Genomic DNA, 14645 nt, shown 5'->3' on the forward strand with positions numbered 1-14645 from the left:
ATGCGAGTATTTTGTTTTTACTTTATATGTATTTTTATATATATTTTGGTAGTCTACGGTCATTTAATTAAAAGTATGCAGGTATATAATCTGTTACGACCGTTTTTGAGGGCCTGTTGTGCTTCTCCTATCTTGGATACACAAGGACTATTTTTAGAAAATTTTCTTTCATCGTATTATTTGCGTTCTCATCTTTCTTGCTATCTTGATATCATTTATTCATTCGTCTTTTTTATTTTAATTTAAAATTCTTTACATAAAATATTATTATAATAAAAAAGTACATTGGGCGGTCTTATCACACGAGGCAATTTCTTCCAGACAGCCATACTATGGAAACAGTAGAAGTATAAATAACGGGTTGTTAACGTGTAAAAAATATACATGTATACAAACATATATACACATGTACATATATACCTATGATAAAAACTTCAAATTGACTTGATCGCATTTGCCTTGGAAAGAATAAAAAGATTTTAATACATATTTATAAACATATATATATATATATATACACACACATATATATATGTTTATATATGTATATATATATATCAATATACATTCAGGTTGTATTTCTACTTCATTTAAATTAATTTTATATAGCATAAGTGTATAATTTTCATAAAATTCAACTTTATAGCATAGCAAAGTTTACCGCTGTCAGAGCCTGTAAATATTTTATGAAAGGCTATATCACTCAAAGTTTCAAACGAACGACGAGCTTTGGTTCAAGTTAGGTTTTGACGGAACCTCGGTATCAAGCATTCATCCATTAGGAATCATACTATTCAATGTTTTATCAGTTTTAATGTAATTTATAAATAATTATTTTGTAAACATATTTTTAAAGATCCCGGCTTCTATTAACGCCGTCTACCGTTTACCTTATACAGGATGATGGTTATATGTATAAAAGCAGGGTGAATGCACACCTCATTTTCCAGCCAAAAGCTTTACGCTTTTATATCTATTTCCAATCAACCTGTATTAAGTAATCACTTACTCATATTTAAACGGTTTCATTTAGTTCGACCCGTACGGAATTTATTTGGATCAAAATAAGAAATAGAAATTTAAGCACCTTCCCGTTGTCAGATTGATCTGAAATTTGGTACACACATTTAATTTAGATGACAATACAATATAATAAAATCAATAACATTATAAATCTAAGATGGCCGCCGATACAAAATGGCGGATTACATATTTTTCCTTAACCCCCTCAATATGGGTATCAAATGAAAGGGCTTCACTAGTAAAATACGATGATTATGTCAAAATTTAAAATTCAAGATGAACGCCGTTCCAATATGGCGGATTAGGTACATATTTTTCCACAACCACCACAATATGGGTACCAAAAAACCGTTTAACTTAATAGTTTTTTAAATGTATTTTTTCATATTAAAATGCTACAGGCCAATAACTTCTGGCGATACAAAGTCTATACGGACAGTTGGTATACAATAATTAATTTTAATATTAATAATTAATTTTATTTTTTTTTTTTTTTTTTGGAAAGGGTGTACCATTTAGTTGACTGCTAAAGACCTATAAGAAGAATTTCTCTTCTGAAGTGAAATTGGGCGGAATACATCGCTCTTGCAACTGATGGCCGTTGGGGCCGGAAGGTATTCGAGTGGAAACCACGCGGTGGTAGACGCGGCGTGGGTAGGAGCCCCAATAGGTCGGCCGACAGCATAATTGATGTCGCGAGAAATCGTGGCGATGATGAAGGATATGCCTTGCAGTGGGCGTTCAATGGTTAAGAATAAAAAGAAGATTTGAGCTATACATTCACAACTTTAAACTCTTAACATCTATAACAAATAATCCCGTACATTAAAAGATCCTTTAACATTATTTTAATGGCATTATAATGATTAACATATCAAGTTATAAATAAGTCAATGAAGTGTATACGAGTAGTTTGATATCTCTATACACTCGCGTGCAAGTCGGGTACACTTGCGTGCACGTGTAAAGTTTTTAGTGCCCTTAGTGTAGTGTCGTAAAACTTTAATATTATTGTTAAATGATTCCAGACCTTATGCAATATAACGCATTTAGTATATTTAAATATTGATTTATATATTCCTAATTTTATTTGTACATAAATCGGAAAGTAAAATAAGGTAATAGAGTAAGATAAATAAAGTTAATTTGGCGGTATTATCGTCCATTCAGCACATAGATGTCCACTGTAACACATGTCTCTCTTAAAGATATCTATGGGGCCCGCCTGCCAACAGTGGCGATATATCATAATCGCCACAGTTGGCAGGCGGGTAGGCGATCGCAGTGTGGTATAGCAGGCATATTACGCCAATTGCCCTCTAGAAACTTGTTTGTGATCAGTAAAAACCCTATGTAATTAAAGCAAAAAGTTTAAATATATAAAATTGTACATCAGGAATTGAACTCGCGATCTACAATTGCGGTGTTACCACTCTAAGCAATTTACAGATAGGAGAATGGAGACACGTGACAAAAAAGAATAGAGTAGTTTATTTGTACATTATATATAATAAAGATACGATATAGTCAAAATATCAACGCATATATATTCGTCACAGTTATTCGTTCATTCTCGAAGGTAGTGTTTTTAAAACATGACAATTTATCAGTTTTCATTTGAACCTATATATGTTGAAAAAAAAAAAATATCATTAATCAAGTTCTTTATAAATGATTGTTTATTATTAACACTTAATATTAATACATAAAATAGAAGATCATTAACAATATTAATCGCAAATATTGTTAAAGAAAATTGTGATTTTCAGATATCCATATTGTTTACAAATTGAACGCCAAAATGTAAGGCAATAAATTATAAAAATAACCAGCGGTTTAAATTCTTTGAAGCCAATTAACGAACCGGTAGAGTCAGAGAGGAATTCTCTTTTTTTGATCGTGAAACATACAAACGAATTTGACCTACTTAACACTTACATTCCGTTTACCTTTCAGGGGTGTTCAACTCATTTGAATACAGAGGTCGCTCGTATATTATTTTAAATCTTTACATATAAATTTATACGTATGTCTCTATATCTAATACGAGTATATAAAATTCTCGTGTCACGGTGTTCGAACTTGAACTCCTCTGAAACGGCTTGACCGATTTTTACCAAATTTTATATGCGTATTTAGTAGGTCTGAGAATCGGCTACTATCTATTTTTCATACCCCTAAGTGATGAGGGTTGTTCACCCTTAAAAAATTTTTTTTATTTTTTTGACGAAATTTTTTGTTTTTATTTTTTTATGATACAACATACAAAAATACATACAAACCATAATTTTTCACCCCTCTACGATCAACCCTTATTTTTAAATTGAAAATTAAAAATTTTATTTTGCAAAACAACGTTTGCGGGATCAGCTAGTATAATATATGTATAAAGGATGATTGGATTAGTCAGGCAAAATCTTTAATACTTTTTACACCTATTTGCAATAAACTTGTATAAATTGAACACTGAAATAAGTAACATTAGTTATTTTTTATCTATTGCAATGCAACAGTCCAATGACTTGGGGCAGTACAAAGTCTGCTGGGGGATAGATAGTAAACGATTATTAACTTTGGAATGTAGTACTCTGAATTTTGAAAACACTTTTTCTTACTATATTATCATTACGTTATTTAAAATTATATATTTCGATAGAGTGTACAAGGCATTAAATAAGCTATACATTTTTTTAACACTTTCTTGTCCGCGTTTGATCACCAACTGATGAAAAGCGACAATATAGCACAAGATGAAGCACGCAAACTCATAATGTTCTGTCGGAACGCTTATAAAAACTACTTGTTATAAGGAACCTACGCGATAGAGGTTCTAGTGTCTCGGGTTAAATTCAGTCTAGGCAAGCTGATCTAAATTGGCTTCATGTCCAATACAAACAAGACTGATTAAACCGAATTCAAAGAAATCAAAGCCTAGATGACAAAAGACTACGTAGGCGATCATCTAATCGCTGGTCTCAGGTTAAATCAAGAACTGAATTCTCTATTACTTCCGCCTTGAGGAAAGCAAAGAATACGATAGAAAGAGCCTGTCATCGATTCCGTCAAAGCGTTTCAAGATGAACACGAGATTCAGTAATGAAAAAACAAGTGAGAAGATGAAAATTTTGTGAGTGCTTTAAGCTAGGTCATTTTATGGAGCGCCTACCCAAGCGGTTGAAAAGCTCGACAGCAATCCGGTAACACTGCACAACATGCTACAAGCCAAGCCAAAGTTTGCAAGCAAGGTATCATATATAGATAAACGAGGTATATGTAACTATGTAAATATTTACCTGGTTAACTAAATCTCGTTTATTTCTTAATATAGAAAACTTTGGTCTAGGAACGAAGATGATGGAAGGAAGGTGATGCACGGAAGACGATTTGAATTTCAAGTAAGCTAGAGATTGTGAAGGATGAAATGAGAAAGTGAAGTAAGAGATATAAAAAAATAACTAAAAAACATTGTTTATTATTTTTAGCTCGCGGTTCTCTGATACGTAAGCTCTATGTCCGATGAAGCTATAACAACCTTACAAAGCTAACAGCGTCGACATCTAACAGAAACTAGAGAAACAAAATTAAGATGGAAATTTATAAGGAATTTTGTCAATAATTCAATATCTTTTCAAACAATAAAAAGCTTAAATCGCACGGGTCGTAGTGTAAGCGCCCCTGAAATTACAGATACAGAGCTTTTGTGGTTTCAGATTTCAGCGCTAATTAGGTGCATTAAAAGAGAACGGATTTGGCGTCCACCAGCCGTGAAATCTTGAATCGTACATTCAAATTATAATTTTTGATATCGTTTTGTTTTTAATTAAAGCAAAATGCGTTGTAACATATTAAACATTTAAAAATGTGCCATGTTTATGAGATTTGCGTTAAAAATGTTCCATAAACATGTTCCGATGTTATGAAGGTGGACGAAAATATTCCTTTGAACATCCTTCGGTTGAATACTTCAAACATTGGCGTAAAACATGTGTACTTTTTTGGAGATTTGAATATTAATATATAATTTAAAATTAATATAACTATTTATGTAAAAATACCGTCTTCTAGTCCGGACTTTTGCTGTTTTTAAGAACATAGAAGCATTAATAGATCTCACTGTTCCTTGTGAAACAAATATATCTGAAGACCACATAACTAAAGTGAACGTGAAGTACGATGCATTTAACATAATAAATTTAAATTAATTGAGTGCAATACCGATCATTGTCTGAGGCATTCTTGCATTGGGCATTTATCGGCTGATATGATCGTGATGTATTTGTATAGAAGGAAGATAGGGATAGAAGTAAGAAGTATAAAATCAAAATCTCTTTATAACCTCCTGAATGATTTAGGTTGGTCAAAAGCAAACATAAGATCGTTTATCGACGGGTTTTTAAATATGATTAGATAGAGATAGGAGTCTGGTCTGTTTAAATGAAAGCTAGAGCAACGTACCCAGCTCTTCAATCTAAAACGCGGTAGAGAGAAGAGCCGGGTAGGATAGATAGATAGCATTATTGACGCCCAAATTCAAATCCATTTTCAATTTTAATTCAGACGCGCAAGAATTAAACAAAGCAATACGAAGCGTTGTGATCCCCAACACAGAGATGTTCATATACCATTTTATATAGAATTAAGCTCATTTGGTTTACATGATCAAAATGTGAAGTTCTAATAAAAGAGAGTATGACTTCTTCGTCCAGTCTGGTTTATACTGGATCTTTGTTCTAGCCGGGACCACTCGGTGGCAGGCGAGTTGCAGCGTTGACGTGCATCGGTCGGGCGGTTCTGTCTGGTCGGCGCACGCATACTAACCTGTTGTATGGGAGTGACGAGGGCACGCGCGGGGAAGAGGGGGTGCGACGGCGGTGCGGGAGGGTGGGTGATTCTATCGATTGGGGCGAGGCAGCCCGGTCAGTCGCGTGACGCCCGCGGCCGCTCGTGGACGTGTGTTTATGTGTGAGGATCGCCCGCTCGGCACTCAAGTCTCGCTTCGTTCAGTCCCGTCATGCAGCCGCTAAGCCGGCCGCAATAAGGAGCACATTTTCAGGTGAATACTCAGTACTTGTTTTAATTTGGGCCCGAGGTATGCGATGTTTTAGTGATGTTTGCTACATACACGTACCAATGGTCGTACGGTGCATTTGCTTTATTGCGTATTTGTTTTGTTTGGTGCACGCCGGGCGTGTGATACGCTGCACTCGGCGTCTTATTACAGAAGCATTAGCTTTATCTGAATCGTTTCAATTACAATTCTAAATTTAAATATCCGTTGTAGTGGATGCTATCGATCTTCGCTTGTTTGATTGACGGCAAATAAATATTATTTAACACGAACCATTAATTCTAATCAAATACTTCTACATTATAGACTATATATATCTTTCAATTTTACAATATACTTTTAATCCAATGCTAGAAAAATATTAATATTTTATTCTTACATAATTACTTAAAGTAAAGAATTATTAAAACTTGTTAATTTCTTTGTTTTAGATAATATAATAATTTCTCTCAATATGAAAAACGTTATGGGGCTTAGTTACGATTATATATTTTTTTATTTAATCATATTTAAATTAGAAAATACAGTTGAATTGTATGCTTTGAATAAAACTACTAAATTTTGAAGTTCGTTTTAAATATGTACCCTCTTGAATAGTCGTGTCTAGTTTAGTTTCTTTTTAAATCGAATAATTATAACAATTAATTTCTATAAATCATCATCGACGTAATATTATAACTAAAAATAAAGGCAGGTATGTTATATCTTTCTGTAGGTGCCATATTAAAATCCATTTTGAATTAACTATATACGTTATTACAATTTACTCTGGTATCTGTGAATTATCTAATATGATATTTAAATTTTAATTAAACTTTTTTTTAAACAAAATCCAACAACAATGTAAGATTTTAAGTGATTATAAAAATTAATAATATTTTCAATAGTTACGGAAGAAATCAGTTAGAATTCTTTGTGTGTTCTTCTCACATCAGGATCCGATTAGAACCATCGTATCTTTAAGTTGAAGGATCATGACATGCATAAGTGATTCTATCTATACACATAAATCATTTTCATATATTTAATGACCCTAACACCTAACCGTCCACATAGTTAAGGTGGTGAAGCCACTGGATACAACTCAAGGCATCTTCGTGATGATCTTAGATAGACACCTGTATCATGAAGTTGACTTCTTTCTGTTACTAAGTAACAGTGGCGGTTAAGAGGCTACCTATATTTAAAGAATCATTCTAATTTATGTTTTTAAACCCTTTTTTGGAGGCCTTTCGTTCACATTTCTTAAATTATGATAGGGACTTTCATTTCAAGATTCAATAATTTTTTCATCATACGTTTTTTATTCACGTTCTCTTATCTGGCCCTTCACAATTTCTACCGCTATGTCATCTTACAATTTTCTTTCTTTTCGTTTACAATCCTTACACACATCGTCTCTCTTCCTTCACAGCATTCTTTACACACATCGCCTCTCTTCCTTCCCCACATTCTTTACACACATTATCTCTCTTCCTTCCCCACATTCTTTACACACATTATCTCTCTTCCTTCATCACATTCTTTACACACATCGCCTCTCTTCCTTCCCCACATTCTTTACACACGTTATCTCTCTTCCTTCATCACATTCTTTACACACATCGTCTCTCTTCCTTCACCACATTCTTTACACACATTATCTCTCTTCCTTCACCACATTCTTTACACACATCGTCTCTCTTCTTCACCACATTCTTTACACACATCGTCTCTCTTCTTCACCACATTCTTTACACACATCGTCTCTCTTCTTCACCACATTCTTTACACACATTATCTCTCTTCCTTCATCACATTCTTTACACACATCGTCTCTCTTCCTTCCCCACATTCTTTACACACATTATCTCTCTTCCTTCACCACATTCTTTACACACATCGTCTCTCTTCTTCACCACATTCTTTACACACATCGTCTCTCTTCTTCACCACATTCTTTACACACATCGTCTCTCTTTCTTCACCACATTCTTTACACACATCGTCTCTCTTTCTTCACCACATTCTTTACACACATCGTCTCTCTTCCTTCACCACATTCTTTGACATCACAATTTTTGTTTACAATTTCGTCCCCATACTTATTTTTATTTTTAATTTATTAATTATTTACAATACTTTACGTTTCGCTCTCCCGGCACTATAATTACATTACAATCTTTATGATTAAAGAACACAGTTTAAATCGCTTTCATGGAGAGTTTTTATAGCATCCATCAAACAACAATACAACTTTCATTTGTTCTTATATAAAAATAAACGTCTGTGTGAATAATTCATAAATAAAATATACATAAGAAGTATCGATGAAATAAAGGAATGCTCTCAACCGCGTTCGTGAGGTGATAAATATTCATAGGAAATATACGAAGCTCATTGTAACAATATCTTGTGTTGTTTGTCTTCTAGTTGCACTGCAACCTTTTGTCGTTCTCTATGATCTTTCTTCAGTTGTCTTTTCCTTCTCTTTTCTTCTACAAAAGTTTTTTTACTTCGACTTTCGGTCTTATGTTAGTGAGTCTACTTAGCTTTTTATTCCTTTTCTCCTCTTTGCATCGTATACCACATTACTGTGGATCGTCATCCTGTTTTGTAAAGTTTCTGGCGCGCTAATTAAATTAGAGATTAATTACCCCATTTTCCTTCCATCTGAATTCAAGGCGAACGGAATCCAGATATCATCCTATACCTTCAATTCACACTAAACATTTTGTTACTACTATTATATTGCAAACAACCAAGGTATGGAACAATCTACCGATGTCTTTATATCCAGCTACCGTCACCTTTTTTATGGCACCCGTTTTGGAGACTTCTCGTGGTACCTTGCCTGGTTTATCACAACTTTACTATTTCCACTCGCCTCTTTTGTCTTTCTTCAGCTGTTTTATTAATTCCTTTGTTATCCTTCCCATTCTCTTCCATTCCTTGTTACCATTCACACATCGCCTCGCTTCCCTCGCTTTCCCTCCAGGATGCCATAACAATTGTAAATATTTATTTTACAATTTTTATATTTATTTAAATTATATTTTGTATCAATTGTTTGCAAACCACGGGAGTCTTTGAGTCAAGAGTCAATAGGTATCTTCTTCAGCATGTAGCATCGTTGACCTCGTCATCACTGAACATCATGCGAGACGGAAGTTAGATGTTTTAGCTATAACCAATAAAAAAAAAATAAGTGGTCATATGTACCTAACTTCGGATGTCTGTACTATTTTCAGACTAGGCTGCTCTTAAGCCTTTTGTGACCTTAAGTAGAAGGATACCATTACCATCGAATTGGGCCTCGCCGCAACATTTCCATTAAGACCGGGTAGAAGCGGCCTGAATGCAGTGTTTTTCAATGACTTTAAAAATTAAAAACCTAATGATCTAAAACTAAGTCCATTTTCTCTAGACTCTAATGCTTTCTTTTGATTATATTTTGAGCTAATTGTGCTCTTATAGCTGTTCCTTTTAAATGTAATAGTAAAAGTGTATTATTGAATTAATCTTTTTTTGGCATCTAAGAGTTTTTTTAGTAGTTCTAAATGTGTGGAACTTGATTTATTAAATCATTTAGTCGTTTGGTATTAATATGTATACATCAAATATTGTTAAATTTCATTTGAAAAAGGTAACTGTTGAGTTTCTTGCTCTTATCAAGATCAGCATTGCTATTTAGCTTACTAAGTATAATGTTGAAATAACAGATTCTGTAGTATTATGTTATTTGAATTCATACGATGTACTCATATTTCTGTAAGAGAATGTTCATTTATTACCGGCCGTTCATATCCGACTCTATTTACCTTGGGCGCCTCTGAAAAAAGAGAAATGCTATGGTACTGAGCGACAAAACAAGCAGAAAATGGTTTCCATTTTCGTACTGAATAAACACGAGACTAAGGGTATGAATCCTACAATAAAGCCGGACCTGCTATTGTTTGCGATTCCGCCGACTGCGGTGTTTTTATCGCGGCAGATACAGTTTCAGTGTTCATTTTTGAACTAGCAACGGGACAAGAAATCCGTTTTCTGCATACTAGATATTTTTTTCTTTTTTTTAATGCCTTCTCCTCCTGCCTATTTGGGAACCTCTCATTCCTTCTTAACTTATGAGAAGGACTTTTATTTTTCTTACTTTTAGTTTTATTAACATCCTCTTTCTCCCATCCATTACAATGTCTTCCACTCTTCTAATTCTTAGGAATATATTTTGTCAATATAAAGAAATAAATGTAATTAATGTAAGGAATATTTCAGTAAGTAAAGACATTGCTTATTTTTATTTACTGCAGTATTATGAATTAGTAATTATGAATTCTAAATAAGAAACGAAGGTAGAAAGAAAAGACAGCAGTACTAAATATATAAATGTAGTAGAGGAAGTTAAGCATAGAGCAGATTATAAATAAAACACGTGGAAAGAAATAATAGACAGCAGTACTAAACATGTAAATGGGGTACAGGAAGGTAAGGATAGGCAGAAAAAGTTTGAAATTTGATAACTAAGAAATAAAAGAACATTGACTCTATTAGATAAGCAGGTAATTTTAGATTGGTAAGACTGTCTATGATATTGGCCTGATATCTGTTTGCCAAAAGTTTATGATTAATTACCTCAGAGTTACATGTTATTTTGTCAAATACTAAAATCGCTCAATGTTTTGGAAAAAAGAGTCAAAAACGCATCTCATTTCGCATCATCCGTATTCGCTTCGTCTGATTCGTCTCAGTGAGACTTCTGGCTACTCAAACTCAATAGGCTATTGTGAGGGCGCCGTTTTGACACGATTGAAAAGATAAAAACCGTATCATAGAAGGCTTTGAAGGTTATACCGGAAAAATACTATTCCGACTGGAAAAAGCGATGGCATGAAATTAATTTAGACATATAAATTCACTTTTGTTTTTGATCACAGTATTAAATTATGCGTAAAACAACTTGAGTTCAGTAGTTTCAATGCCATTGTTTGCTTATATCAACAGCCGCCTCAAATAGCCCGAGTTTTTTTGTTGTAATATATCTACTAATGTTCTCGCGTAGGAATCGTGTCTAGACGGCATTGTTTCTAGAATACATTATTTTCGTGGCGCGTTCACGGTTTATGTGGTCGAATATTAGTAATGACTCAGAACAAATGCAGAGTTTTGTTTCCACTGCTCCCATACAAACCTCATACGAGGACAACCAGTTTGTCTAAAGACAAATGTTACATGATGTTATGTGCCGTACACAATCACGATTAAATTTCAACTATCAAATCTACTAAACATGTAAAAGTTTTATACAGATAAATATGTATTAGGGGGACCGGAAAGTAATATCGTTTCTGCACATGTCGATATTTGATTGTCATTTTACAGATCACTTCGTACTTGGAAGACGTTATATACTAGATTACAATTGTTGATAACGAAGGTGAATATATTGTTGATTAGCAATAAAACATGTTACTTTCCGATTCGCCTAATAGTTCATTTGTGAGCAAAAACCTTTAAATTTATTTACGTCTATTTTCAATAACTCTATTGAAATGCTCTATTGGAATATGACAATACACATGGCAGTACAAAGTTTTAAGGCTAATTGTAAACAATAATAATTTTTTAATAATCATAATGTTATATTTAAATTATTAACTATTTCTGAAACCATTAATTAAATAGCGTGTACATATAACATATATAATACATTTATTAAAAGCAACTGATTTATATTATATTTATCCCATTAAAACTTGTTTATCTATAATTATCGATCTATATTTCTAGAATTTCCTCTAGCTTCTTCTCCACAACTATAACACCTTGCAATTTATTCTGGATGATGGATTAAAGATGTAAAACCTTTGAAAAGGTGAACGTATTTCATTATTATCCAAAAACTTGTAGTATTGAAACTTTTACACCCATAACCAATCATCCTGTATATTAATGTCCTTATGTTTTTTAATGTAATATGTGGTCGCCTGAATATCTTGATTTCATTTAGGCTATATGTGATAAAGTTTATATGTATAAATCTGTCTTAAACTTAATTAAAAGACGTTGCTGTGGAGTTTCTTCTTGTTGAAATTATATACAAATAATCATTAATTAATATACATATACCGCCATCTATTGGAACATAGATTGTATAGTGTTCCTACCGTCATTGTTATAAACTGAAATGTAGGTATGTTTCTGAACGTAAATAAAAAGTTAGTTCTGTTCGAATCTCACAACCGGCGTTTTATTATACTTCTCCACAACTATAACTTACGAACTAAAATAGTTAAAAATAAAATAGATTAAAATGAAAATAGATAATAAGTTCACGATCATTAAGAGTTTTTTTTTTAAAGTTACAATGTTAAATAAACTAATTTTAAGTTACTATTTTATCTTCAATCTATCATCCTGTATATTAGCTTCTGATCTCAGTTCTCAGACCGTATCATATGAACACGTAATATAAAAAATTATTAAATAGTATCTAAGTTAATAATTTTTAAGTGAAATAACCTATCAATAACAGCTACTTTCGTGTAAATATATCCATAATTTAACAAAGAAATGTTAGTGAAAAGAATAACACAGGCAAATTAATTAGCACACGAAATGTCGAACGTTTAGTTAGCAAAAATTAATATTATACGAAGTAATTTCGTTCGCTGCGTTAAACCCGGCTATTCATGCGCTTAACCTATTAAACAGAAAACAAATGGCTACGAATTGTAACTAAGAATAATTTATACGGCGCAATTATTGTTACGGTTTTTGAACATAAACATCTGATAGAGCCGATGACTGAAGCTCATGTCGGTGTACATTATCTCACCGATTATTTATAACGAAAGACGCCTACTTCTCTATCGTGTGCTGATACAAAGAAAATATTCAGTTTTGTTTACTGAAAGTATGTATAACTCGAAGAATTGTTCGTCTAAAGTGGCAGTGGGCAGTGGCCATTTGGGTCGGAAGGTTCTAAAGTGGCGACTGGTTGCTGGTAGGACCCCAACTATGTGGTACAAAGATACAGTCAAGGTACAAGCAAAGTAAGACCGTTGCGATCTTTTGGAGAGACTAACGCCTTGCAGTGTAATGAATATATTTGTAACAACCTATTAAATTCTCTATAAAAAATTGTATAAAATTACCAGGAATATGATATTATTCAAACATTAAAAAGAAATAAAGAGTCACAACAACGAATTACGAAAAAAAAAATTACGACCGGAAAAATGTTGTCTTTGACTGTTTTCAGCGTGAATAACTAAAGAGGGGGCGGCCATTATAAATTCGCCATCTTGACGAAGTGTCTTTGTTTCCCGCCTTTTTTATTTTCACTTCAACCGTCGAGAGATGACGTGATTCTTTGAAATGAATAGTGTCTTGACGAAGCACTTTGTTTATAACAATATTTTTTTTCTATATTAAATTATGTCCCGTGACTTCGCGAAGTATTGCTTTTGATATTTTTTTAATTGTGCTGGTCAAATTTAGATGCTATGCTACGATACAAGTGTCATTTGCAAATTCGGCGGGTGCGAGTGGGCAGGGCCCAGAGGGCACATAGCCTAAAACCTCTTTTAACCCTTAAATGCATGACTTATTTATACTTTCAAGAAATATGTATCTTGCAGATAAGTACACTACAATGCAGAGAAAAATAGAAAAACATATATATGTAATGTTTTTTATGCTTATTTAAAAAACCTTATGTTGCATATATAAAACATTATGCATATACTGTACACTATTGTATTCAAAGTGACAGTGGCAGTTATTCATCAATATGCATTTAAGGGTTAAGGTAATGAAGTTTGAAGGCTCTGGTGAACTTCGGTTATGGCCGCTATATTCTGCCACCGGATTGAAACGCCTCCGAGCCCTTTGATCGTTTAGGCGGACGCTCTATCGTGTGTCTAGGTTAAACTGCCACAACTAGGGGACCTCGGCTTTGGTAGCGGCAGAGTATTGACTTGTAAATCCCGAGTTCAATTCCAGGAATAAAATCGCGTATAATTCAAACTTTGTATATTAATTATATAGGATTGACACTGCTCACAAACATGATTCCAGAGGATCGGCAGAAACATCCTCTTTGTACCATAATATAAGAATAAAGGCGATTATGACATATCACCTCATAAATATTTTTGGGGTAGGCTCATGCCTTATAGTGGACGTCTATCGGCTTATAATATAATGATGAAAATGAAACTAAACAAGAGTTTTGTAGAACTTATTACTACAAGCGAGTATTAACTAGGTTATATGTAGCATAAATAATTAGCAGAACAGAAGCCGTAAAGTCCAATCGATTGCAAATGTACCGAGACGACTATTTCAATTCGAGTCCGAATTGGTAATAACCGCATTCCAATTGTACAGGCTGTTAATATCGATTCGAGTTATTAATAATTCTAGGACTTAAATAAAGTCCAGACTGTAGCGACGTCAGCCCGCCCTTTAAGTAGGATCGCTATCGATCGTTCTATTTCTACAAAGCAGCTCAGTTTTACTAGACGGTATATATGTAATACTATCGTATATACTTTATTTAATCAACGCTACA

General features: G+C 33.4%; 1 protein-coding gene across 1 annotated transcript in view; it reads left to right on the forward strand.

Moving 5' to 3' along the window:
- Window positions 1-5985: 5985 nt before the first annotated feature.
- Window positions 5986-14645, forward strand: part of LOC137932371 (uncharacterized) — a 61759-nt gene continuing 53099 nt past the window's right edge. Inside the window, exon 1 of the mRNA XM_068775975.1 lies at window positions 5986-6076. The gene's annotated coding sequence lies outside the window, so the exon portion shown is untranslated. The remainder of the gene's footprint in view (window positions 6077-14645) is intronic.

Source organism: Battus philenor, unplaced genomic scaffold, assembly GCF_028537555.1.
Source record: "Battus philenor isolate CCGP_79_NKW_IND1 unplaced genomic scaffold, ilBatPhil1.0.hap1 SCAF_9, whole genome shotgun sequence".
NCBI classification, from domain to species: Eukaryota; Metazoa; Arthropoda; class Insecta; order Lepidoptera; family Papilionidae; genus Battus; species Battus philenor.